Source organism: Pogona vitticeps, chromosome 1, assembly GCF_051106095.1.
Source record: "Pogona vitticeps strain Pit_001003342236 chromosome 1, PviZW2.1, whole genome shotgun sequence".
Taxonomy (NCBI): Eukaryota; Metazoa; Chordata; class Lepidosauria; order Squamata; family Agamidae; genus Pogona; species Pogona vitticeps.
This window is the reverse complement of record NC_135783.1, coordinates 284,657,003-284,680,747: the sequence shown is the minus strand read 5'-3', so window position 1 is coordinate 284,680,747 and position 23,745 is coordinate 284,657,003. Positions and strand designations below refer to the sequence as shown.

Below are 23,745 nucleotides of genomic sequence, written 5' to 3'. Positions count from 1 at the left end.
CTTGGGTGTCCCTGCACAGCATAGCCCATAGCTTCCCTGAGTTACTCAAGCCCCTTCGCCACGACAAGGCAGCAATCCGTGAATGAAGGAGTTCACTCATTCTTAAATTATTCCTCAACAAAAATTATTACTATGTAGAGCTAAGCTTCTTTAGCTACTCAACCAATGAAAAAAAGAAACCCAAAAGTAATCATCATGGTCCCTGGAATTTCTTGGTGGGATGTACAGATTGATTTGAGTACAACTGTAATTAATGTATTGTCTGCAGTAATTTTAAGTACAAGGACTGGACACCTGTTCATAACATTTGGATATTCATACCATATTTCTGATTTTAAAGAGATAAAAATTTGCCAACCCGACTAATGCATGAAAATTGCAGGAATACTTATTATACCACAGGTATGCACACAGTCCACAAACATGCTGCCAATCAATTTCCAAACATACATACACATTCATAAAAACAGACAGAAGCAAAATCCAGTGATGATTAATAAATGAGTCCAATAACGATTGCTTTAGCCACAACACAACTGATCATTTTTATCTTCCCCCTTTTTAATGGGCATATCATGTATTTCTGTCTGTTTTGGGTAAAAGCTAGTGAAGTACTTCTTTCAGCCTTACAAAGAAGAAACAATTTTGATCCGTTTCATGAAATTCTGCACAGTGGTTCAAAAGTAATTATGGTTTTATTATGCACCATTAAACACAATGAGAAATAGTACTGGCAAAGTTTTACTGTGCAGAGTTGGCCCTTATTCCGAAGCTAGAATCTTGGCAGTTCTCTACAGTCTCCCATTCCGATATCATAGAAAAGCTACAAATGGCAGCAATTTTCCACCCCCTTTCTTTCCCTTCCAACAAATGGTCAGACAGGCACTCCATGTTCCCCATCAGAATTTGGGGCTGAAAATCAAGGCAGCATGTGGGGGCAAGGGTGGTAAGTTCTAAGTAAATGCCATATGTGACATTGCACATTCTTCATCATTGGACACATCTGTTAAGGCATTAGGCTTAACTTCCAATTTGCTAGCTTTTGGGAGCTTAAGCTGATATGAGATAGCCTTGACTGCAGTCTTAAATAGCAGATTTTTTTTTAAAATCTTTCAATATAAAGCTTATGAGTGAAGTAGGCCTCATGGAATAGAAAACTCAGAGACTGGAAGATACAGCAGACCAGCTGAATCTCAGCAATAACAAAACTTAGTTTGCCAGCCAGGAGGTCCTGGGAGTTGTATTTTAAAAAGTAGCTTTTTGAAGCTCATATGAGTCTATGGTAGATGGGTTTTTATGTTTTAAAAAACATTTAACCAAACTTTTATAATGACTTTATGAGCAATCCTGTGACCTTAAAGACTTACCAGCTTTATTTGGCACAGGCTTTCATAGACTATAGCTCACTTTTTGAGATATGTGGAATATATCCTCACTAACCAAACAAAGGCTAAGACGCTGAAGAACAGCAATGAAGGAACTAGAAAAGATCACCAAGTGTAACGACATGGCACTAGAGATAAATGCCAGGATCACCCACACTACTTTACATCCAATTGCTATGTATGGACAGGAAACGTGGACAATGAAAAAAGCTGACAGGGGAAAAAAATTCTTTTGAAACATGGTGCTGGAGGAGGGCTTTACAGATATCATGGACAACCAGAAAGACCAGTAAGTGGGCCCTAGTTCAAATCAGGGTCACATCCAGTGTAGTATAATGGTGTAGAATGACAGACCTGGGTTCAAATGCCCACTTAGCTATGGAAACTCACAGAGCAAAACTAGCAAAAACTGGCAAAACCACCCATCTCAGTTTAGAAAGCTTTAGTAAGAATGCTATAAATCAGTTGCAGCTTGAGGGCTCATAATTAGATATGGGAGCTTCATATTCATCTCCTGAGGGAGACAAATACAAAGCCTGCCAGGACAGGTGTCCTGGTGGTCCTTCCCTGCCCCCCAGAACCAGCCTGGTCCACTTACCAGGCTCCTTGTGACATGCGTGCCCGACAGTGCTGACATAACGCCAATTACAGAGGTAGTACTGCTTGTGCTGCCCCAGCTCTCCCTACAGCCAACTGCTCAGCAGCTGAGAGGGGAGACTTGTCTTCACATCTCCTCTCTGGAGTGGTCAGCTGTGAGGAGAGGCAGGGCAGCGATTGGCATGATGTCACCACCACCGGGTGTGTGCACAACAAGGAGCCCAGTAAGTGGACCAAACTGGTTCTGGGAGTCAATGGGGAAGGACTGCTGGGACTCTTGTGTTGGCAGCCTTCATATTTGTCTTCCACCAGAGATTAAGACAAAGCTCCCATATTTACCCATTATGCACACATAGATCACATCACGCCCAAACTCCCTCTCAAAAGAAAAACAAAAAAAAACTGAGGCTATTATACTTTGGTCATATCATGAGAAGACAAGACATGCTGGGGGGAAAAAAGTAAAAGGCAGCACAAAAAGAGGAAGAGATGCATTAATCCCATTAAGGAATCACAGCCACAGCCTTGAGTTTATAATTGCTAAGCAGGCTCTTAATAAGAGGACATTTTGGAGATCACTAATTCATGGGGTCACCATGAATCAGAAAGGACATGATTGAAGATAGCAACAACAAACAGAAATTTGTGATTGGGAAGGAGAGGCATGTGAAATGTAATAAAAATGTCAACAATTCAGTACGGCGATTATCTTAACAGTGTTTGCTAAGGGAGCAAATACTGTTAAGTGTTTGGCTGGGGAAGTAGCAGGAATGTTGGCAAGTCTTTGTGTCCGAGTCACAAATCTGAGACCAAGTCCTTGGTACTAAGCCATAAGTCCCAAGCCTCAAGTCCACATCCTTATTAAAAACAAGTTCCCTCCCTCCGCCCCCAAGAAAAATAGAGTAGTGGGTGGTTTCCAACTCACGAGTTGAGTCTGAATCATTAAATAAAAAACGGAGCTGAGTCTGAGTTGAGTCACCATTGCAGCTTAAGTCTGACTTGACAGCTGTGATAAGCTTGGTTATGAAAGTTCATGGAATAATTTACTGATGGGATTTGTGATCACAAAGTTAGCCAGAATGAATTCATCTTATTTCTGTGTGTGAGTTGAGAGTGGAAATTTCCAAAGTTGATTCCTAGCTGTACATCTGTACTGTTCAGCATGGTCTTATCACGTAACTAAGCAACCTGGCTAGTACAAAGTGAGGAAGACTAAACAACTTTCCCTGAGCCTCATGGGAACAAGAAAGGAAGAGATTCTACCACGAGGGAGACGGAAGATGGATGCCAACATACAGAACTCGGTATGGACTATCTAATCCAAAGGACAGTAAGCCTGAGTTTTTCCTATTGAGAAAGTTTACTTTGGATTTTCCAGAAGCCTGATGGAATGTTGTTTTGATGATGGACACTAGGACTTGTAGTATGTTTTAAGATGTAGTTTTTCCTGAAGCCGGAGGGGAGGTCTGCCCCCCCTTTTTTTCTTTTTTGTTAGCTAGACGTTTTCTTATTTTTGTTTGTTTCAGAGGAATTCTATCTCCTATCGATGGGGATGGGATTGGAAATTGTAAATATGTTTTGCTGTGCTTTGCTTAAACTGATTTTTCAAAGAACTATATTTTTCTAATAAAAATGAATATGCCTAAGCTCTGTAAGTTAGCTTCTTGAATAGACACAAGCTGTTATAAATAATTGGCTTATCCAAATTGATGTATTTTACAAGGCCATGTAACTTAACGCTACCAATTTGGGTCCAACTGATTTAGGAGTGCTAGAAGGATGGAATTCCCTGGTACTCATGTGTGTGGGTTGGTTCTCAATAAAATTGGTCAGACTTGGTACCAGAGTAAATTTTAGCTACCCTAAGGCAAAACTTACGGACCCAGTTTGCCTGGTAAAGGAGCGATTTACTTTGGAACCTCTCTGCCCGTGGCTGAGCAATTTCTTAGGAAATTGACTTTGCTGGCAACAGTGAGTCCTACAATTCTAGTCCCCATCCCTGGGAGGTAGTAGACAACAAGTACAAATCTATTGGCATTCTTAAGAATTCTTAAGAATCCTTCAAAGGCCATTGGTGAATGATAGGTACATCCAAGAAAAGAAAAGCTGATTAACAAATGTTAAGGTAGAGCAAAGCCATCCAGATGACCAGTATAACGGAAGAGCATGGTCTACAGATCTGAAGAAACACAGTTAATCTAGAATTGAAATCAGAGGAGCAGGAGAAACACAAAAATTGCAGGCAAAGAAAATTGTCCAAACAGTTGGTTATCTTTTAAAACCAAGCTTAAAAAATGTTATGTGTGGTCTGTTTTCTTTGGACTTTATCCAGGTGCTGGTCATAGCCAATTAGATCCAAACACCATCTGCCATTTCAAATGTAAAATATGTACATATATATTAATTCCAAAGTGAGCAGCCTAAGTTATTCTCCACTCCTACCTTTATAGCACTACAAAGATCTCCATATTTTGGAGGGGAGAAGGGGAAAAGACATCTCTTTTACCAGCTATCACACTGCAGGTTTATATTACACTAGAAAGCCTGCTATTTTTCAGTGTGTTCCAGTCTTGTCAGAACACAAGAAATGGGAATAAGACATTTCACTGAGATGTGAAAGGGAACATTTGTCTTCTAATGACAGCAGGCATTTCTAAGATTTCTATTACAGGACAAGATATGGGAGTGCTGACATGTGTCAAACGGATGATCATCCACCATTTCCTACCATGTGGTTCCTACCCACCTAAATTACCATTAATATTACAACATTTACTGATGATCACTTAGTTCAGTTGCTTCATTTGAAATACAACCATGTAAAAATGAGCACGAATTGCTGCTTCAGCAGTTTGTATGGGTTCATCTAGAGGCAGTGCCCGGAAGAGGCAGGGCAGGGAAGCCAGGCTGCTGCCTTGAGAAGGAGCCAGGTGGGGCTTTGAAGCATCAAACATCTCTTTGGCCACTAAACAAACTGACCTCAGAACCAGGTGGACCAAGGTTCTGAGGAGGAATTTGGCTCAGTGCAGGATGAGAGCACGGGAGAGCAGAACCCAGAACTCAGAAAAATGCTCATAGTCCAACAGCATGAACTGAGGATGAGGCAATTTGAAATGGAGGAAAGGGAACGAGAGAAACAAAGACAATTTGAATTGGAATTGCAGAGAGAGAAAATGGCGTTTGAGTTAAGAAAATTGGAACTGATGAACCAGAACAATAATAACAATAGGGATTCTGAGGGAGAGCTGAAGGAGAGCTGAGAGAAGAAGCTGGAGTGGGAGTCTGTGTGTCAGACAGGGTACTACTGTGTGTCAGTCAGTACCAACCTGATAGGTTCAGGTGTCTGTATGGGTAGCCAGAACTGATAGGTTCAGGGTCTGTGCTTTATTTAAAGGTGTTCTGTGTGAACCAAACTGGTGTATGTAGGATTGAGACTAAGCCACGTTACTGTATCTTATTCACTTGATCATTTTATTTTTCCCTGTGTGTTATTTAAATAAACCTTATTCCTTTGTTTGTTAAAAATCCATTCCTGGTCTGTGTGACTCCTTACAGGGAATGGTTGGTGGCAGCTTAGTGAAACTGTGGCATATCCCAGTAGGTCTGGGGTTGTCACATTGATTTGTCACCACCAAACCGATGGTTCATGCCCATCTCTACAACCATGCTATTTTGCATATTTCTTTGACCATTGATCAGCTACTATTGTTTTATGATACACCTTATTCCTCTGTTCTTGCTTGCAATCACCACATCTGTGAATTCCAGTAACATTATCCATTGATTGCATTACCCTATCTCTGTGCTGATGATTACCAGTTTTGTCATATTTAGGACTTACCTATATTATTGAACTTCACCTTTCTAATTTTACATAATCATTATGGACAAAGTTCCTGCTAAATATTTCCCCGAGAACTGTTGCCCATGAATTCAGATTGAATTGCTGTCATTAGCAAACTGAGATGAATTTAGATTTATTTATATATTTTAGGTTAATTTTATATTCATCCACATTCATTTCCATCTAGCATATGTATTTAGTTTTCTCACTAATTAATTATCTGTTATTAGTTCCCCTTTTAGAGTCTTATGTTCTGTAGCATCATTTCAGCTAGTATAAAATTTGATCAGCTATTACTATAGATTACATTGGCTGAAATCCTAGCCAGTAACTATGCTTGCATAACTCAGTGTTATGCAAGTCATACTGCTCATTGTAAAAGGCAGAAATGCTATTCATAAGCACTTCCAGAGGTACATTGCATAATCCATCAAAATGGGAACTACGTGAATGATTACTCAATCAAACTGTGCAATCCTTATTGGCTGGGCAAAATGGGAGGCATATTTATGCAAGTACCTCAACAAAAAGGATTCAGGCCATTATGCTTTCCCTTTTCCCTGGGGTTAAGTTTCCAGTCAACTTTACATTGTACTTCAGGTTTAGCTGATATTATGTAAAAAAATTTAAGAATTGTATTTAAACACCTTTCCCAAATTATTTTAATATACAGGCCGTAAACATTAGTTGTCAGCTATTGGAGGCCTCTACTTTAAGCAAACTATTTTAAATCTAGACTTGATGTCACCTATAGCTTAATTTAATATTTTAGGTTATTTAAATATTTCTTTGAAATTAAATATAGGGACTGGATCAAGGTTTTTTGTCAACAGAGTTCCGCTTGAACAGGGACAGACAGGATATCTTCATTAGTATTATCCTTTTCTATTTATAGAATTACTGCTCAAATATATACAAGCCTCTTATGTTAAGTCCACACTCAGTACGTTTGAGGTCATATTTTTCATAGAGAAAAAGCAATTTTTCACTGAAAGGTGTAACAAACATTTATTTATTTTATTTATTTATTTGATTTATATCCCGCCCATCTGGTAGGTCGGTACCACTCTGAGCGGCTACATAACAACTGTTTGTTATGTGAGACAAATCATTGTCAAAAGTGTGTGAGAGAGGGTCAGAGTACACCCTACTATATACTCTTTTTATAGTAAAAAAAAAAACCATGGAAGTCCTATTAGGCTGGTTGGTATAATGAAATCAGGATAAATCTTAGTAGCAAATTGCTACACCTTGAGAAGTCAGCATAGGTGTTTGTTGCTTTGAACTGAGTCATGTGGTTCAATATGGAATAGAAAATGCTTGCTCTGAATTTCTACCTAGATTTACCTTCAAAAATGCCGGGATTAGGGGCAACAGACCTCCATGTAGTTCAAAATCTGAGTATAACTCTCAAACCCCCAAAATCATAATTACAAAGCCTAAACAGTTTATTAAAACACACACAGAGAGAGAGAAACCTCCCCCAATCAGTGTTAGCCTCCCAGCAGGCCCCAGCACTCTCCCTGGCTGCCATATGGAGTTGCTATGCCAGGAGAGTGGGCCAGCTAGGCCACCACTATTTGTCCAGGGGCTACTGCACCATCACCAACAGGTTGGCCTTAGACAACTTCCTGGAGATGAATGGTAGCACAGTATTTATTGAAAAAATGTGTATAACCAAAACTTTACTGCTCAGACCTGTGCAGTTCAAGGGAGATGAGTACACTGACTGCATTATGCCAATGAAGAAACATAGTAGGATTTTGGCCACTATTTGTGACACTTGTTTTTTGCGTGCTTTATACGCATAGAACTTTTCTATTATCCCTGTCTGGAGAATTTATGAGCTAAAAATGCAGTCAGAAAAGTAATTTAAAGGAATACTATGATCTTGATGCAAGGAGGTAGTAAAACCCTTAGTGCTATCTTGTGTGGTAGATCAACATGACCCTTAATACATCCTACAGAGATATACAGCACTGAAATTTTAGTAAAGTTAAATTGCTTCTATATACTAAAATGTTTTATTTAGATTTTTATGTTGTAATATATCAAGAGAATATGTTATACTTTATTCACTGCACCTTCATTTAGAGAGTCTGTGATCTTTTAATGAGTACATTTGAAATGCAATCAAGGCTGCACCTTTTATTAGACAAACTAATCTAGATAATACTAGAAGCAGTCTTCCATTTCCTATAAAATTCTTCTTCAGGCTTGTTTGTTCTCTTTCTGTGTACTCAGAAGAAAGTCCCAAAATGGGATATAATTCAAATAAATGTTTATATAGATTGTATATATAAACCTGATCTTAGCCATGTCTCTAAATTCCACATGTTTGGTTTCTCAGAAACAAATTAGTTTCAGTGGTAGGCTAAGGCTGCTTGTGAAAAAAACAATGTACAGTACAAGGAAATGGCTAAAAGTTGACTCCTGTGTCTGAGATACTCTTGATTATTTCAGTCAGCACTTGAGAGTTTAAAAACCTAAGAATATCTGTTCCAAAGGCCCATCTTCATTTTCTTCTGTCAGTGGAAAACCAGATGCCTAGGGGAAGTTGATAAGGAGGGTGTGAGAACAATAGCTTCCTCCTATTCAAACAGCTGACATTTAAGAATAAAATAGTAAGCACTAGTCCTGCTCCACTGTTCTCACCCTTTCATTACGGCAATTTATTTCTACTTCTTGCCTTTTGTTCTTCAATCTGTTACTGATTCCAAGGATAACTTCTTATCCTGTGAAAGTTGGCTTCCAAGGACTTCCTGAGAGGCTATAACAAATTTAGAACAGCAAATAACAATATCTATCAGATCGACCCTATCCCCGTGCCTTTCATGGTCATCTCTCTCAGCACATTGGCAGAAAGAAAGAAAGAAAGAAAGAAAGAAAGAAAGAAAGAAAGAAAGAAAGAAAGAAAGAAAGAAAGAAAGAAAGAAAGAAAGAAAGAAAGAAGCCTAGCTTTTTTGAATGAAAATCTATTTCTTCAAAGTCATAGAAACAAATCTCTTTATTTTTAAGGAGCCACAATATTTAGCCCTTTGCTGTTTTTAAACTCTTTTTTCCCATCCTTTTCTCTTTCTCTTTTTCATTTTCCCTTCTCTCTTTCTGTCTCTCTGTCTCTCTCTTTCTTTTTGGACCAACATCATTATGTCTCTCTTCATCTTTAAAAAAAAAAAAAAAAAAAAAAAAACTACAGCATGCCAGGCCCTCCTGTCTTCCACTGCCTCCCGGAGTTTGGTCAAATTCATTTTGGTAGCTTTGATGACATTGTCCATCCATCTCGTCCTCTGTCATCCCCTTCTCCTCTTGCCTTCATACTTTCCCAACATCAGGATCTTTTCTCTTCTCATCAGATGGCCAAAGTATTGGAGCCTCAGCTTCAGGATCTGTCCTTCCAGTGAGCACTTGGGGTTGATTACCTTTATATTCTTTCCTTTATATTTAGTAAATACATATTCAAAAAAAACCAACAACATTCCAGATCGCATTAAAATATTTTATTTCAATAATCCCTTTCTAAATTTCAATTTGCAAGTTAATTTATTATTAATAGCTAGATGCCACATCTCATTACACCATTCTTCCAAACAATAGATTATTATTTTTCTAATTCCTTGCAAATATCATTCCTGCTGCTGTTAACATAATAATAATCAGTTCCATTTTTCCCCTATCTAATTAACTGTTTCCAAATATATTTAACAGAGCTGTCATTGGACATCTTTGTACATCTATCTCTGTAATTTCTTTAATTCCATTGAAAACAATCATCTAATCCTTCTGACCTTCTTCACATCTCCACCACATATGATGATTTGTTCCCTTTTCTTCCTTACATCTCCAACATATAAATGACATATCTTTATTCATTATGTTCAATTTGTTAGTGCTAAATACTGTCTCTATAATACTTTGCGATAATTTTCCTTTACCCTAACATATTTTTCATTGTTCTTTTTCCCCAGATCATCTTCCTTGCTCCTCCACTAATTTCTTTATTTAAATCTCCCTACCATATCGCTTTCAAAACTATTGTTTTATCAAAAATTATGTAATTCCACCACATATTTCAATAAGGACATTTTGGACTCAATATTCTTCTGTAATTCTTCCAACATTGCAACATATAAAACATTTTAATAATATACTTTAATTTTTCCTTTAAAAACTTTTTTTCATATTATCTCCATCTTATCCCTTTAGTGTTTACTATAATTTCTGGTATGTTTCAATTGATGAGCTATATAATATAATTTAATAGCAGGTATACCCAAACCTCCATTATTTGGAGGATGATACTATAATTATTTATTTACCCTTGCCCTTTTATTTTCATTACAATTAATCAGCTTCTGTCATTCTTTTCATTCCTTATCACCTATATTTATAGGTAACATACAACATAAAAATTAGTTTAGGGATTATGTCCATTTTTACTATTTTTATTCTTCCAAACCAAGGTAACTTCAGTTTTTAATATTTTTTTAGTTTGTTTCTTAATTTGGTTTTTTTCACTTTATCCAAATTCATTAATATGTTCTTGCAAATTCCAGGAAATATTTATCCATAACTATCCAAGTATTTTTAAACTTATCCTCAAATTTCTCTTTCAGTTCACTTCTCCCTTTATTATCATAATTTGCAAGCATAAATTCTGATTTACTCCAGTTTATTCTTAGCCCTGTTACTTCTAAATACTTTTAAATGTCACTTAATATTTTCTATAGAATTTAATGGATCTTCATCATTCTTCGCAAGAAGAATGTTTTCCATTTTTTTGTTCCTGCCTCATGTTTGCTGATTTTTAAATGTTTTTCTATGATGTTTAAAAAGTTAAAGTTTTTTTGATTGAAATTTTAAAAACCATCTGCACAATATGTATGGGTTTAAAAAGCAGTTAATACACCCTTTGTAAAACAAATTTGACTTTGTTCTGACTTTTTTTGCCCATATGAACGCATTAATTAGATTTCAATGCATTCCTATGGGAAAACGGGTTTCGCAAGACGAATTTTTCACAAGACAACATTAACCATGGAATGAATTAAATTTGTCTTGTGAGGCACCAATGTATCTCTCTTTTCATCTATGTCTTTTCCAAATTGTATGTCAGAGCAAATCATCTTCTTTATTAAGAGAGAACAAAAGTAATGGACTGAGGATAGTTAAGACCTACAGTAAGCCAACAGGGCCAGAATGGGTGGGATTGTAGTTTAAGGCCTCAGTAAAATACTGTCATACAAAGGGAATAGCAAGTCACACTTCTTTTGAATTCAATGGGATTTACTTCAGTACAGGCTTAGTAAAATATCTTCTTCTCCTCACATACATCACACAGAGCAAAAAACCATAAAGATTACCTGGCACACAAGACTGTGGGAAATACATTCAGGTCTTTTCCTTAGGTATCAATAGTTTCTTGTTGAGAAGTATCTTGATGTTTCTGAGTAACACAGTGTTGTGAAAGGGTAATTTGTACTCAATTTGTGAATTTTTGTTGAATTTGTCAAGGCTCATAATTTGTATTTTTAATTTTTACTGTAAGACATAGGGAGAGGTGCTTGACAGGTTTTCTTAGGGGAACTGTAAAGCTTTTCTTTGATTTTTTTTTCAGTAAAGGTAACAGCAATGATAACAGTGATGGTAACAGTAATGATAACACATTACTAACCATTATCACCATTATCGCAATTATTTACTAACCATTATTACTAATTACAATCATTACTAGCCATTATTACTAAACATTATGACAATTTCAAAGGAAGTAAGTCTTCAAACACTAAAAACTAAGGTCCTCATCTTCATTTTCTTCTTTCTCCTGTTCTTGAAGAGAACTAAGAAAAAATATGCTTAGTTCAAGCTTTGCATTCTGGAAAATCTCATTTATCACAAGTTGTTTGGGCAGTGACTTTTCCATGCCATTTTGAGCCATGCTATTTATGAATATGCATTGTTTATTTGAGAACTGTCTACCACCTGTCTGATCAATGATAATTTGCAAGCACTTCTCTTATAGTCTATCCTATTTGAGTGACAGAAGTGATAGTAGAATAGGGAAAAAGTGTGAGGCAAATACCAATTTCTTTCAATATTATTGCTGATCTTCCTGCCATCTCTCTGTTTCCTCAAGGGATCTAACAGATAGCACTCCACATTTTCCATTCTTTTGAAGAATTCAGAAGGCAGTCACTCATCAAAAGGTCCCATCCACCCTTCAGGTTGTCTTGAACTGCTGAATGCATCAATAACTACACTTTTTTTAAAAAAAAATGTTATAGAGGAAATCATGGGTTACAGGATAGCTGGGGCTTTCTTCTCATGTCCAAAGAAAACAGATATATTTCCTAGGATACCACATTTTATCCTTGGTAATGTGACTGACTTGTTAAAACAGGCTCAGTGAACTTTGATGGGTAGACTGTAAGACAGATTCCACCCTCAACCCCCCACATTTTATTGTTCTCTTTGTGAGTGTAGCACATTGTAACTGAGGTGTAATGCAACATTCTCTTTCAGTCACAAGAAAAGATTGTCTTCAAGTGGTTAGATTTCATTTAAATTCCTTATATAATAGCTTAGGTCTTAATTTTTTTTGTTCCATGAGTATCAAGAACACAGAAGAACAACTGTAATAAGCATACCTTATTACAGTGGAAAGTTCCCTTCCATCAATTCAGTCTTCCTTCTGTGATTAAAAGCTCTGTTAATGGGGTTGAATTTTTTTAAAAAAAATAGCCTAAAAGGTGTTCTTTTGTTTTGATTTGTAAGAAAAATCCTCAAATTTGACAATTTTCTTCAGAAATTCAAAAAAAAAAAAAAAAAGGATTTGGTCTTTAATAAGCATGAATCTATGGGGGTGGGAGGAGTGAAACTGACTTAGGCATGCAAGCTCAAGGTTTTGAAAACATAGCTGTTAAAATAACTAGATTTGAATCCTGAGAGAAGAGGAGGAATCAGTAATGCTTTTGCAAAATCCTGCAAGAACAAAATGATTACACAACTTGCTTCTGTAACCAATTAGTATATGTATTTGTGAATTATTTAGCTGACAGAAGGAATTTTAGGGGAGGTTTGGGAAACTAATAGAAGAAAGTACAGACAAGGGAGGTACCCTGTTGTACTGACAAAAAGATTAAGTGCGTAGGCCTCACGAATAATGAAGGAACTTAATGGGTCAGTTAGAATGAACGCTGTGAGGTTAGGGAAAGGGAATATATGCCGAATAAGGATATAAATAAATAAATAAGAGTCTGGGGTCTAGGTAAAGAGAGGAGTGGAAGATGTAAACAAGGGTGGGACTTCACATGATCAGTTTAGGGGTACCATATGGCCTGTACACCAATGGGGAAACAAGGGAAGTACCATGTTGCTGGGAATATGGAATAAATATCATGTTACCTGTATTGATGGGTGTTCCTATCCATTTAGGTAATGTGCTTTTGCAAAAATTCTTTTTAATAAAAGACAGCTGCTTGAATTCGTGGTTGTCTGGTTACTGTATTAAGTAACAAGGGTTGTGAGCATTTCTCACAAATCTCTACATTTTATCATGTTTGTGCTGTTCAATTAGGAACAGCACTATTTCACCCATATTTTTTCAACAGCTACATAGTAGGCTTCGCTAGCATAGTTCTCTGCACACTAGAATATATATACCTATTGAAATACAGTGATGCCTTGCAAGACGAAAATAATTCATTCCGTGAGTCATTTCGTATTGCGAAAATTTCGTTGTGCAAATTTTCCCATAGGAGTGCATTTCAATGCATTTCCCATAGGAATGGATTGAAAAAAAATTCATCTTGCGAGTCACCAAAAAAATCGCAAACTGCTTTATCTTGCGGGTTTTTTGTTGCACGAGGCATTCGTCTTGCAAGGCATCACTGTAGCTCTATATCGGGGTCTCCAAACTCTTCACATGAAGGGCCACATAAAATATTTTCTATATCATTTTGAGGGCTGAAGGAACATGCGTGTACACACATGTGTATGCACACAAATACTCCCACCCAACCACCCACACGCATTACTGCCCACCAGCACGCACGCACGTACACGTACACACACACACACACACACACACACACACACACACACACACTCCTGCACACATGACACATGCCTGCAGACCTTCACACCTGCACTCCTGCCCACCCACCCACATACATGCACAGGCCAGATAAAAAGGCCAGGCTGGCTGGATGCGGCCCATGGGCCATCCTTTGGAGAGCCCCTGCTCTATCTAAAGGCTGAAAATATTGTTAGCCGCCTAGAGTGGTCCTGACCCGACCAGATAGGCAGGATATTAAATAAATAAATAAATAAATAAATAAATAAATAAATAAATAAATAAATAAATAAATAAATAAATAAATAGTTTAGGATCAAATTAGACATGAGAGAAACAGTATGCTCCTTTATTTCACTCACCTGGAACAAACCGTATCTTCCAGGCTATCTTAGGCCTGCTTTGTATAAAGAAAGGAAACTGCTGCTGCTGCTGCTACTGCTACTACTACTGCTACTACTACTAATCATCATCATCATCATCATCATCATCATCATCATCACCACCACCACCATCATCATCATCATAACTGTTGAGCTGACATAGACTAAGAAAATAATCTAGGGAAAGCCAACACACTGTCCAATCAGAAAATCTGAAGTTACCTCAGGGCATTTTCCACAGTGCTCATTCCCATGTTTCTAGATCTGTGTGAGATGCTATATGCTAAGACACAGTGACTGCTCTATGGCCACCCAGTCAATTACATGGCCAAACAGGGATTTTAAGCTAGACTCTCCAATCTAGTACTCTAACCATTGCACTATTTCTAATAAAAAACATCTGTGGCTGTTATTACATTTTGTATAGGGAGAGAGTCAGCCAAATATCGTCTGCTAGCTCTCGTAGTTGATCCCTAAGTTTTCTGGTTCAATCTAATGACTTCTATCCTACCCACAGAGCTCAGTTTGCAAATCGCCACATGAACAGAAACCCAAAGTTTTTAAATAGCCTTGCTCTTATGACAGTCCGTTTATTTGAAAAAGCAACCCCCTGCCCAAAGCTGGTTTCCATCAGTAGGATAAAAGCATGTGAAGGAAAAAAATGAAAGCTATAGGAGCATAATGTACACAGTGCTATATAAAATGAGCCCCACTGCCTTGTCTTTGTAAGTAATGATTCAATTAGAAGAGCATTTTTCTTCCAACACTGCACAATTCTATACTCCATACAAATGGAAAGAAGACCTTAAAATAGCAATGAGTCCAATTATATTTGAAGGCTGACAGATAACTGCAACTTTTCAGTGATGGAACAATTAGCAGAACACCACTTTGCACAAATGTACTGTGGAGATTTTTTTTTTCAAAGTGTGTGAGCCTTCAGCATTTTTTAAAAACAGCAATTAATAGGTCCTCCTTAGGTTCTCTTCAGTTGCATGGAGGCAACTGAAACATGAGGAAATAATATGCGTTGACTGGGCAGAGCACTATACAAGGCGCAGTTATTGTGTTAGTACTCACAATCATCAGCTAAATATGAAGCACATTTAGATTTCCCTAGAGGTGTTGTTCATAGTATTTACTTGATATAGCTCAGTGAGATTACGTTCCCGCCACAGCCAGGGGATCAGAATTCGATTCACCTCTGTGCCTCCCAGCCAAAGTGACCTGGAATATATGTGGCTAATGGGATTACGTGCCTTACCATTTGTGTGGCCTTGCAGAAGCTAGAGTCTAAGAGCACACTAGAAGGGAGGGGGAGTCTGGCAACTCATTTGTGACTACTTCATATCTAGAAAAAAAGGGTGTTTAGCCTAGACATTGAAATTATCTTGTAACACTTATTTAGTTAGGCATCCTTCTAGAACCCCTCAGACATGTTGCCATTGCAACGTGTTAAGGATCTAAAATAAAATAGGCACTGTGTATATCTGAGATGTCCAACGAGTGCTTATCATTTCTTGATCCTAGTACCTCAAACAGAGCAGGTGTTTGAGTCTGGATAACCTTGAGAAAGTAGTGTGATGGTGGTTTTAATAAGCACAGCAGTGATAGACTAACTCAGAAATAAAATAATGCATTTGGGGGTCCTGGGTGAGAGGTTAAAACGTAGACATTTTAAACATGATTTAAATCATAAATCAGGCATATTTCATCCAATAACCTAGCTTTCTAATTTGTTTAATAGAATATAATGAATCAACTTTCCAGATATAGCAGAACACATGCTGGGTTAAGTTACCTGCCCCTGTGGTAATGAGGTACTTATGCAAGGCTGAATAAAAGCGTGCAGAGTTCCCTTTTTATTGCATTTTCAAGATAACTAATTAAGACACCTTATTTCCCAATTAGCAAGAATATTCTGCCTGACTGAAGTCCTTGCTGACAATTTATTAGTTTGATTTAATTTCCTAGGTCAGTTTTGTGGGGAAAAGGGGGGATGGGAGAGGGGGGCCAGATTCAACAGGTCTCTCTCCTTCCCATCACTTTTTTGCTTATTGCATCTGGTTTCTCACTCTTTAAAATTTCACTTTCAGAAATGTTATGATTGGAAACTAACTCCTTGTGAAATTGGTGCTCTTTGTAGCTATAGCTGTAAATCAAAATGGGATAAGACGGTTATCCGTTTTACAATAATTTTGTGTTTTTATTAACAGAGATATATATGATTTCTTTGCCAACAGAGTTGGGCTGCTACATGAAAGCATATACAACCCCCCACCCTATTTTGTGAAACTCATCAATGGTTTCTCTGCCTTCCCAGAAACCCTTTGAAAACACAAAAGAAGGCACAATGCAGGTGAACAGAGGGGACATTTGGCAAGTGGTGAAGCTCTGATACAACAAAACAGTATGGTGCATGACTCACATGTTTGTGGGTCAATCCTGTCCTGGTTCCATAACAGCCTTCAATTTGCTCTCAGCTGCCACCACAAAATGTATGTAGTGCTTGGATCAAAAGATCTGTACATTTGCAAAGTTTGAGAGTATCAGAATCTACTCCCTTTCACACACGTAAGCCACAGTGTTTTTGGTAGAGTACTGGCTAATAACCCAGGAGGGTTGGTTCCCTCTTTTATGTGACAAATAATTGTTTGTTTGGTTTTGTTTAATCTCATCTGTGCCCCAATTGTGATAAATTCAACATTTCAGTAACATTTCCCTAAACAGCTTCACCAGACTGAAAGCAATCTATCTGGAAGAGAGGAAGATAGTTATTAAATGATGGCCTTCTACATTTACAGTTCCTTACCCCCTTTCCTCCTGTCTTTTGCAATGTAAGAAGGAGGGAGAGAGAAAAAGAGAGCAACAGGGAATTGATGATTGTGACCATAATGAGAAGAGATAGCTTTCACTACCAGACCATGGCCAAGCAGAAGGGCTTCTTCTAATAGGTGCGAGATGAGAACAACCCTAAGGTCTTGGGCAGCCCCCCCCCAACTGACCTTTCTTGGAAGCCACCTCCTTAGTGAGGAGGGAGGTTCATTACCTCAAAAGTTCTAATTGGGCCAGCTCTGTCATGTATTTCCAAACATATGCTGCTCAGATGACACTGAAAAATGGAATTTCTGTGAAGCTGGATGATTGCCGGATTTAAGTGGAGAAGCAATGTAGCTCTGCTGTTGCAATATTTGGTGGTATAATCTGCAACCATACACTCTAAGCTGGTCAGTCATTTTACTGACTGGAAACTGGAGGCTATTTCCTGTAATTACACTGTAAATGACATGTGGACAGAGTTACACTTGAATAGAGCCAATTTTTGTTAGAATTCAGCAACCTGCATATTATGGGAGTTGGGGAGAGAGGGAGGGACATACATTGGGGTTGAATGTCAATCGCAGTAGCAGCCAATTGTTCCCACTCTACCTCAGATTCATTTTCTTGCCTTTTTACTCAGTCAGGGTTCTGATAGCTAACAATGTGCAAGTTCTGTTAGTGATCTACCAGTGACAGTGATGGAGTCAATAGTTGGAGTCTGAGTGAAGTGTTCATGAAACCAATCAGTTAGTAAAAATAATGAAGTTAACTAGTTAAGATCTCATGTTGTGTAACAAGTAAATATGTCTTTGTTTTTCTGATATATGTGAAGATTTGTGAGTAAAATAGAAACATTTTCTATTCTTTCTCAGCACCAGAGTCTGAATCTATTGAGAATATATTGCCAGTTGAGACAAAGCGAACTAACAATATGGGCTGGTATATTTGAGGGAGACTTGTAATATATAATAATCTGCTCTGTAGAAGACCTATAGTTATGGACTTTGGTTTGAGGTCACTTACACCTGATTTACCTTATGCTCTGGTAAGCTTTTGTTTGCTGGACCAGAGGCACTCCTGGAGTAAAACATGTTTATGGACAAAACAGTAATTGGGGCACAAACAGTCCAGAGGTGTTTTTGTGGCCTTCCAGCACATCAACATTCCTTGTTGAGTGAGGGGGAGGTTTTGTCATTTAAAAAAAAATGGGTGAGTTGCCACTGCCCCAGGAGAAATGATTTGTCTTTTAAATATGTGGCAGTGTTAAGCTCCAAAAGAAATAGTAATATTTGAAAGCTAAAAGTGTATTCCTGGCCACTTCAGGGTTTTATTTTCTTCTTTTACTTTAACTTTTTTGGTGGTCTATGTGATCCCTAGAGAATACCAGGGTCAGAAAAATTGCCACTGCATCCATTCAAGTTACCTTCTTAGGCATCCTTCAGTCTCAAGAGACTATGGTAATGTGCTCTGAATCAAGTTGCCTAAGGTGTCGTAATCAGAAAAGGTAAAAGATACGTGCAGGCCATTGCACACACACCACATGTAAAAGTGGTCTGAAGGATCATTTCTTGTTCCTTGGTTCTCTTCCCTCACTACATGCACTGAGGGTTTCCTCTAGCAAAGGGCCTCTGCAGGCATTGACAAGAATTGCCATTCTGAAGACCAGCAAATCTGTGGTCAAGAGACAGCTGGTCAAGACACGATTAGAAAGAGAAGATAAAAAGCAGCATAAAAATATTGGCAACAACTGATACTGGGCAGTAGCAAGAGCTCTGTGATAGACTGTATACACAAAAGGAAAGAACCTCTATGGGAAGTCATCTGAAAAAAGGGCCAGTTGAAAAACTACAGTAATTAATTCTCTTCACTGTGCCATTAATACCACATGAAGAACCCTCAAGGACACCAAGAATAATAGAAAAAGCAATTAATTTGAGCTTTATTCCCATTACGTTCCCATAATTACATTCTGAAGATGAAATGTATTTATACATGGGTCATGCCATTATATTTTAGGCATGATGTTCTCCAGGTTCTTTACTACTGCAGTTATTTGTTCCCTCCTGGGGAAAGTAAGAGTAGCCATTTCAAACATTAACAAAAAGCAAATTAAAAAAAGAGAGAGGAAAAAGAGGAAAAATCACCTGGAAATGAACAAAGAAGGTAGAACCTCCTGTTGCTGCTGTTTCAAAAGGCTCACAGAGGCAAAGGTATCATTTCTGCAAGGTGCCTTTTTTTAAAAAAGTTCTGAATTTCGTTTGCATCCATTACATTCACAACAGAGAAAGCAGGAAGGAAATGTATGTGAAAGGGAAAAAGAAAGAAGTGTAAAATTTATTTCAATGATGCTAATTCAAAAGATCATAGAATTGCTGTTCCCAATATCAAGCTGTGCTTCAGAATGAGATGGGGAAAAAAGAGAGGGGAGGGATAGCTGTTGAACTGAACACACACAAAAAAGATATAATGTAAGATTTGAAGATGAAGAAACAAGGTATGGAAGAAATGGTCAAGTACTGAGAATTACAACCTGGGCATGGTGGTGGAGAGGAGAACAGCTCCCAATAAGTTCATATTATCTTTCATTTAATCATACTGAGGATTAAACAGCTCTGTTCTTAGAATGAAGAAACTGACAGGGGAAAAAGTTTGGAGAATTGCACTGTACTCAAAACACTGCAAGCCAGAAGGAAGCACCTATTTAATCTTGGCCTAGTCTAATAGCTTGCTGCTACAAATTCATTGCTTTTGGAAAAAGTATATGTCAATGGAATCAGCAACTGTTGAATATGCTGACCGAACCAGCATTCCTGTGCTCGGGGGAGTCGGATAACATCTGCCACCCACAGACACTGGGCGAGAGACAGTGTGGTTGTGTGGCTGGGCTTCAGTTGGCTGCCAGCTTTTCCAAGGGAGCCTGGTCCAGTCTCCCTCTGCCTTGCAGGACTGGGCCCTTGCTACCCCCTTCTCAACATCACCCACCTAGCTCAGGGGAAGAAGAGGTTTATAAGCCAGAGCTGCTTTCAGGGCCCTGCTGGACTAACATTCCTTCTAGCTGCTCTTCCCCCCCCCCTTTCAACACCAGCCACCTGGCTCAGGGGGAGAAGGGGTTTTATTGTGATTGGGTTGTCAGTTGCCATCAGGTTGAATAAGTAGAAACCCACAGTGGATCTGAGGGAACAGGAAGGGGAGAGGATGTTGGAGGGGACAGCCATTGAGGTCATGCTGGGTAGGGGAAAGAATGGCAGTGGGAGTAGAACGTGCCCATGTAGGAGAAGAGAGGTTAGATATCTTACATCTATCCCCTCTTCTAGCCGTACCCACAACCAGATGGTATCAGGTGACCATATCAGTAAACCCTTGAGCCACATGGTGCTGTTGATGAATGCCAGGTTGGTACAAAATAAGATTGCCCTCATCCATGATGTAATTCTGGATGGAGGTGCTGACCTGGTGTGTATTACTGAGACCTGGGTGGGAGAGAAGGGTGGTGTTCCCCTCTCCCAGCTGTGTCCGCCTAGGTAATTGGTCCAGCACCAATGTTGCTCGGAGGGTCAGAGAGGGGGAGTTGCTATAGTCTATTGGAGTTCTATCTCCTTGACCAGGCTTCCTATCCCTTTGAGAGGAGGTCTTGAGGGCCTGTGTTGTATGTTGGGCTTACGAGACAGATTGGGGAATCTGTTGTTGTACCACCCACCCTGCTGCGTACCAACAGTCTCCCTGCCTGAGCTGACGGATGTAGTCTTGGACCTGGTGTTGAGGACTCCCAGGCTGTTGGTGCTGGGTGTCACATTCCTGGGGGTTACAACAGCAAAGTCTGATAAGCCAGTCCTATGTCAGAAACTCAAAGAATGCAGAGCCGATATCCAAATACCAAAGCCAACTCACACAACGTAGTCTAGGGTCAGAATCCAAAGCCAAAACGCACAACGTAGTCCAGGGTCAGAGTCCAAAGCCAAGGGTCCAGAGAATGAGGTTCAAAGTTGTCAGGAGCGTGGATGCAAGCCACAGGTTTGACTTGTTGCTTCCATGGACTTCCAGCCATCTGAGAGCTGTTTATATACAGTCAACCCTCGACTTACGAACTGCCCTACTTGTGAACAATTCAACTTACAAACTGCTCCGATAGAGAAATAGGGAACCCAACATGTGAACTTCCCTCCAGTTATGAACAGAAAAAAGTGCCCCCCTCCCTCCCCGCCTCTCAACTGAGTGGAAAAAAAGGCCAGAAACTTAAAAATAAATAAAAGAAAGTCACTTACCAGGCCTTGGTAGCCCCCGAACTGCAGGAAAAAGAGCACCAAACAGCTAAAAGCTGGGAGCCTGGCAGCTATTTTGTGCTCTTCTCCACTCCTGCCCCCCTCTCCCCACCTAACAGCTGATCGTCTGGCTCTTAAGAGGCTTCCGGAGGCTTGCTCAGCACCTAAAAAGGAATTTAATGTTTCATTTTGGGAAGCTCTTCCTGGCTGGCCTGTATCACACATGCTCAGTCTTATAACAAAGTGACTCCCCCCCCCACTTTTGAAAGGTCTCTTTTGCCGATCATTATTTCAGCCCCTGAAGTCTGGATTCTTCCCAAATTAAAAAAGGGGGTGGGGCCAATTGTTCCCTTTCTTGATAAGCAAGACTGGGCATTTCAATTTATGTGATCTGTTTCAAATCTGGGGACATTGAGAACTACTTAGTTGTGAACGGGGGAAAAAATCTAAAAATTGTAGCTTGAAAACTCCTTGCCAAAACTTCCCCACATCTAGTACAGAATGGGAACAGACTGTCTGCTACCTTTATGTCAAATTTCATGCTCATCCAGTTTAAAACTCCAATTTAAAAGCTGTATATTTTTTGTTTGTGTTGTCCCCATTTTGGAATGGAATGTTGATTTGCCTTGCATAATATCTATTGCTGAACTCTTGTTTCATTCATTTTCCTGAATTTCCATGTAGGTTTTTGGAAATGCATAAAGAAGACAGAATGGACTTGGAGGGGAACCTATGAGAAAGGGTCAAATACTGAAAGTAGGCCAATTCAGCTACCCCTGGATAAATGGAATGCAACTGTACATTTCTTGTGTGCCATCTGATGGTTCATTCTAATTTTATGTACTGTCTCTAGATCTTTTAAGGACAAATTTCTTTTCCCTCTGATGTGTTTGATTTGATATTGATTGCATGTTAGTACAGAAATAATTGCAAAATATTCTCAAAGAGTTCTCTTGATTCCATCAGAATAAATGTCTTAAACATCTTATTTTAGTGTAAATAAACTTTTTCTCTGGTGCTTTAAGTATCATAAGAAGAGGGAGAGAGGGCAAATACTTTTTTAAAATGTTGTAATAAAGCAATGAAATACAGGAAAAAGCATAAATAAGGATAATAAAAAGAGGATTACTCCCTTCTCTATGGATCAAAAGATCATTTGCCTGGCAGCACTGAGACTTCATTAATCCTGCTTGAATTTGTAGGCAAATCATTTCATCTTTCACAGATTAAATTAATGTTTGAAACTGAAAGCCAACAGTTTGCTGCAGTACTATACAACTGCAAATGCTTAGTTTTGAGAGAGAGAGAGGAGAAAGTAAAAAGACTAGACAGATGGTTTCGTAAATTAATCTATAAGTAGCAGCTTGGCATAGGTTGAGTTTCTGACATTGACAGAACACTGTGGAAGGTGGAGGTGATGTGATGTAACAGTATTAATTAGAGACAAACACTGAATGTTGAAAGTAAGAAAATGAGGCAACCTGTTAGGGGACTTATCATTCTGAGCATGTAGGCACTGTTGTACTGTTAATATTTACAGATGTCTACTTAACCCAGAACAACATTCCCAAAAGATTTAAAAGCCCAGGTGGGGACCTACAGAATAAAGTAGGTACAGGTAGGTACACAGAAGATTGAGACCTCTTAGCCCAAGCAAAAATCGAACATGGCTTTGAAGTTCAGACATGGCCCAGCTGAAACTGGGATCTGGTGCAGTTCTGAACATACTTGGTGTTTAACTAAAACCTGTTAAAAGTCAGACTGTTATATTCTACCAACTTCCAAACGGTTTTCATGGACAGCCATGATGCTACAATAATACATGTGAGAAAAGAACATTGGAAATAACCAGTGACTGAGAGAGGGAAATGTTTAACCAATGTTCATATGAATGTCACAGCTGGAGTTTCTCTCACCTCAAGTATTATGGAGAGCAGTTTGTTCAGTTTGGTGATTTCTCTTCATGATCTAAGCACATGAGTCTTCTGAAGTCTGATTGCAAAACCAATGCTCTTTCAGCTCCAATGATGAACCCTCTCCAATGTCTGCTTCTTTCCCCAGTCTGTAGCTTCTGTGCTTACTTTGGAATATAACTAAGTACAGTACTTAATTAGATTGCCTAGAATGAAGATCAATATAAAAGAGGAACTCCTATGGTAGGTATATGCTACAAATACAAATAGTTTTCTTTCCCTCAGAAAATACAAAACTGCTTGTTTAAAAAAGGAGGGTAAATTATTAATAATCTCTCTACTACCAGGAGAACTGATCTCATATCTATGGCATCTTCCCAAATATACCAAAGAACACTGATTCATCCTATCCTCTCAGTTACTTTCACCCTCTCCCTTGCTCTTTTCAGCATCCAGTAAGCAACATTGGCTGC

The 23,745-nt window shown here is 38.7% G+C and overlaps 1 long non-coding RNA gene across 1 annotated transcript; it reads left to right on the top strand.

The window, feature by feature from the left end:
* Nucleotides 1-938: 938 nt before the first annotated feature.
* LOC144586025 (uncharacterized) lies at nucleotides 939-22,347 on the top strand. Its single transcript, XR_013540705.1, has 3 exons — nucleotides 939-3,286; nucleotides 16,604-16,778; nucleotides 22,044-22,347. It is a non-coding gene; the product is annotated as an uncharacterized LOC144586025 (long non-coding RNA).
* Nucleotides 22,348-23,745: the final 1,398 nt, after the last annotated feature.